The 5249-nt window shown below is 36.9% G+C and overlaps 1 non-coding gene across 1 annotated transcript; it reads left to right on the forward strand.

Moving 5' to 3' along the window:
* Nucleotides 1-4967: 4967 nt before the first annotated feature.
* LOC113455869 lies at nucleotides 4968-5074 on the forward strand. The gene has a single exon (XR_003376807.1). It is a non-coding gene; the product is annotated as a U6 spliceosomal RNA (small nuclear RNA).
* The last annotated feature ends 175 nt before the right edge of the window (nucleotides 5075-5249 follow it).

A 5249-nucleotide genomic window follows, 5' to 3' on the forward strand; every position in this document is an offset into this window, starting at 1 on the left:
AGAGAGAGAGAGAGAGAGAGAGAGAGAGAGAGAGAGAGAGAGAGAGAGAAACAGAAAACTCCTTCACTCATGCTGAGAGTATTCAGACAGCTACTGAGTTATAAAAAGTAAGGAAACCAGAGAAACAACTGGGACTTCTAGGCAGTATGGTCTACTGGATTTGAGTACCTATTTGTTAACAATTGTTCCTCTTCACAACTCTAATAAAAAGACTTCTAAACTCTTGCTAAACTATGTGTCTTCTTGACATTTATCTTCAATACAGATAGCATCATACTTTTTCTTTACACATTTTTGTCTATATTTTTTATTCATCACTTTTAAACGTGAAATTCAAAGCATGAGAAAGAATGAGGGCAAAAAGAATCTGACTCTTTCTCTTCACAGTGTAAAGGAATATGACAAAATTCCTAAAACGTTTAATAATCTTTTAAATGTTAGCTAGAAGAGTTCACAATCCAACAATTCATGAATAATAAAGGACTCATTGAGGTAGAATTAAGGAGATAATATTCAGGATGAAACTCAGAAAGTTAAATAAACCTTAGATCCAAAAGCAAAACAGCTATGCTACATTTAAATGACAGCATATTGAAAAGGGACATGTTAGGCAAGTCACACAATGGTTACCTATGGGTTAATTTTATGTGTGTCTGTTTGAATAAACTAAGGATGTTAGTATTTGTCTGTGAGTGCATGCTGTGGTCTGGATAAAGTTGAAGGGAAGAGAAAAGCTGGGCCTAAAGAATCATGTCCTGCGAGGAGTCTTCCAAACAGACCTAGCTACATAATTGTCACACACATGCAGAGGGCCTAGGTTGGTCCCATGAAAGCTCACTAACTGTTAATCCATAATCTATTGCTTCCACCTGTCCATGTCAGCTGTTTCTGTGGATTCCCTCATCATGACCTTTACCCCTCTGACTCGTACAATCTGTCATCTCTTTCTTTGGGAGGACTCCCAGAGCTTGTACCATTGCTTGGCTGTGTATCTTTGTATCTCCTTCCATCAGTCACTGAATGAAGACTCTCTGATGACAATTAGGGTAGTCATCAATCTGATTACAATAGATGGCGAGTTCAGGCACCTTTTCCACTATTGCTAGGATCATTTCTCTTAGCTGGGATCATCCTTGTGGATTCCTGGGAGATTCCCTGGGGCCAGGTTTCTCATTAGACCTCTGTCCCACCCCAAACTGCCTCTTGTACCCAGCCAGACCATCCTGCCCCGTCAAATTCTCATCCTCCACCTCTCCCATTTCTGCCCTCAGTTTGTGCAGAAGATTTCTTCTCTTTCCCCATCCCAGGGAAATCCATGCATCCCTCTTTGGGCCTTTTTGTTCTCTATTCTCTCTGATGCTGAACATTGTAGGTTGGTTATCCTCTTCTTTACCCCTAATATCCACTTAGGAGTGAGTTCATACCATGTTTGTCTTTCTGGGTCTGGGTTACCTAACTAAGAGTTATTTTTTGTAGTTCCATTCATTTGCCTGAAAATTTCAAGATATCATTGGTTCTTTACAGCTTATTAAAATACTCCATTGAATAAAAGTACCACAATTTTCTTATTCATTCTTCAGTTCAGGACATCTAGGTTGTTTCTATGATCTGGATATTATGAATAATGTTACTATGAACATAGTTGAGCAAATGTCCTTGTAGTATGATTGAGCATCTTTTGGGTATATACTGAAGATTGATGTAACTGAGTCCTGAGGTAGATTGATTCACATTTTTCTGAGAAACCACCATAATGATTTCCAAAATGGTTATATGGGCTTGCACTCACACCAGCAGTGGAGAAGTATTCCCCTTACTCCATATCCTCTCCAACATAAACTTTCATAGGTGTTGTTTATTTTAGTCTTTCTGGCAGGTGTTAAATGGTATCTCAGAGTTTTTTGATGACTAAGGATGTTGAACAATTCTTTGTGTGTTGTTTGGCCACTTAAGATTCTTCTGTTGAGAATTCTGTTTAAATCTGTGCCCAATTTTTTAATTGGATTATTTGGTATTTGATGTCTGGTATTTTTAGCTCTTTATATATTATGGAGATTAGCCCTCTGTTACATGTGGGGGTGGTAAAGATCTTTTCCCATTCTGTAAGCTGCTCTTTCGTCTTATTGAGAGTGTTCTTAGCCTTACAGAAGCTTTTCAGTTTCAGGAGGTCCCAGTTTACTAATTGTTGATTGCAGTATCTGTGCTACTGGTGTTATATTCAGGAAGTAGTCTCCTGTGCCAATATGTTCAAGGCTAGTTCCCACTTTATCTTTAACAGATTCAGTGTGACTAGGTTTATGTTGAGGTCTTTGATCCACTTGGACTTGAGTTTTGTGTATGATGATGGACAAGAATCTAACTGTATTCTTCTACATGCCAACATCCTGTTATGACAGCACCATTTGTTGAAGATGTTTTCTTTTTTCCTTTGTATAATTTTGACTTCTTTGTCAAAACCAGGTGTCGATAGGTATGTGGATATATCAGGGTCTTTCATTTGATTCCATTGATGCATATAAACAAAGTTAGAAAGAAATTTTTTCACAGAGATGGGTCAAAATGCACTCCCAAGTTCATGATGCAAGGACTTAGGAGATCTTTCTATACCTCAGAAACTGAGTACTCTCTGCATTACTTGGTGTTTTGTGAACTCCTAACTGTGAGTGGGTGTGTCTCTGACCTCTTTTGCCTGCTCTTTAAACTATTTTCCTTCTATTTGGTTGCCTTATCAAGGTTTGATATGAGGGTTTTTGCCTTGTTTTATTGTATTTTGATTTGTCCTGTTTTGGCTGTCATCTCTGGGAGACATGCCCTTTTATGAAGAGAAACAGAGAAGGGAGGTAAGAAGAGGTATGTAGTTGTGATATATCATATGAGAAAGGAATCTTTTCGATAAATAAATACATATATGAAATACAAACATTAATAAAGTTTCTAGATCATACACAAGGATTCACTTACTTGGAATCCATACTTACCCACAGAGAAAACTCCTAAGACTGGTGTTTGGAATTGTCTTCACTTACACATTAGCCCTACATGAAAGTGCTGTTTCATAAATGCATTCTTTACATTCATAACTAATGAAACCACCATATATCTTTGCCTGGTGTAGTAATTAATGCTTTTCCTTGGTCTATACAAAACTAATGAATCAAAGAAAACATATTCCGAGATATTCAGCCCTTATTGATGGACAAGGTGTTTGGTATTGAGGTTCCTAATACAGAGTCATCAAGTTCAATATCTCTATTGAGCAGTGCTCATGTAAACCATCATCCATGTGTATTTCATTTTCAATCAGAAATATTGCAAGCTTACTCACACACTCAACTGAAACATTTCATATTTGAAACTTCTCAAATTGGTCGGGACATCTCTATTTTGAATTATTATTTAGGAGATTTAAGTGATTGTCTCTTTTTCACATACAAACATACATACATACATACATACATACATTCATACATACATAAAAGAAAATTACTTTGTAGCTTCAAATTTACTGAACTCAATAAACTAAATGTTTAGTTGTTCTTTTGAAACAATGTCCTTTTGTGTATCCCAGGTTGGCCTCATGACAATCCTCCTGCCTCTGTCAACTAAGCTGTGCAAAAATATGCCCAAAATACCTTTAACAATCCTTTTTATATTTCTGATTTTCTTTCTTACTTTATACCACACATTAAAAATTACTATTTTTCAAACTTTTTTATTTTATTTTTATTTTTTCCATTCAAAAATTTACACTTCCTCCCCTCCTCCCATTCCTCTCCTGCTCCCTCACTCACCTTCGTCCCTCCCCCTTCCTCCTTAAGAGAGGGCAGGGTACTCTGCCCTGAGGGAAGTCCAAGGCCCTCCCCCCCCTACATCCAGGACTAGGAAGCTTTGCATCCAAATAGACTAGGGTCCCAAAAAGCCAGTATATGCAGTAGAAACAAGTCCCAGTGCCTTTATCATTGACTTCTCAGTCAGTCCCCATTGTCAGCCACATTCAGAGAGTTCGGTTTGATCACATGCTCATTCAGTCCTGGTCCAGCTGGACTTGGTGAGCTCCCATTAGAACAGGCACCCTGTCTCAGTGAGTGGACCAACCCCTCACAGTCCAGACTTCCTTGCTCATCTTCTCCCTCCTTCTGCTCTACAACTGAACCTTGGGAGCTCAGTCCATTGCTCTAATGATTTATTTTAGTTGTTGTTCAGAAATAAAATGAGTACAAACATTACCTATAAATGGTAGGAGAAAATCAAAAAATAAATACAAATCCAGGTAGCTTTACATATTATTTTGTTTTGAAATTATCCATATCATATATAAAAATGAAATTAGCTATTTATAAAAGAATCTGAGATGGATATGAATTAGAAGTAGAATTTTGACCACTTGAAAATGCTAGGAAGAAGAAACTGCACAAAAGTCTCCCATCTTCAATGTCATATCCCTTCCTACTCTCTTATTCTGTTTTCCTTTGTAGTTTCGTGGTTGATAAGTTCTGTGATCTTCTTGAGAGATTGTCATTTAGTTTTCAGGATTGTTTGAGCTAACTCATTTCTTTTGTCTCTGGAAATTAAAACTCTCACATATTGAACATTTTATTTTCTTGAAAAATGTTAAAGGTTTTGTCTGTATTTTTGAAAGTCCCTCAGGTAATGTGATACACAGGTGTGTTCTACTGTCTTCCACTCTGTGGTCTCTTGACTTTTTGTATATACTTCACCACACTAAACTACTGACATTGGAACTCTGTTTCTCACCCCACTGCTCTAAAGAATAGAAAATTTTCCAGGGAAAGAACAATGCCTTATATAACTATACATCTACAAGTTTCTTTCAAGATATAAACATTCAATGAATGAATACCTGTTTAACAAAATAAAACTACATAAATACTGAAAAATTGATCCTAAGTCATGTAAAAAGAAATAATCAAAATAGTTTAAACTAGGACTTTAAAATAAGAAAACAAGTGCTCGCTTCGGCAGCACATATACTAAAATTGGAACGATACAGAGAAGATTAGCATGGCCCCTGCACAAGGATGACACGCAAATTCGTGAAGCGTTCAATATTTTTAACATAAGGGGATCAAGGGGATTCGTATTGGAAAGGAAGAAGTTAAACTTTCGTTATTTGCAGATGTTATGATAGTATACATAAGCGACCCCAAAAACTCTACCAAAGAACTCCTACAGCTGATAAACACGATTAGTAATGTGGCAGGATACAAGATCAACTCCAAAAAATCAGT

The sequence above is a fragment of the Microtus ochrogaster genome, unplaced genomic scaffold, assembly GCF_000317375.1.
Source record: "Microtus ochrogaster isolate Prairie Vole_2 unplaced genomic scaffold, MicOch1.0 UNK222, whole genome shotgun sequence".
Classification (NCBI taxonomy): Eukaryota; Metazoa; Chordata; class Mammalia; order Rodentia; family Cricetidae; genus Microtus; species Microtus ochrogaster.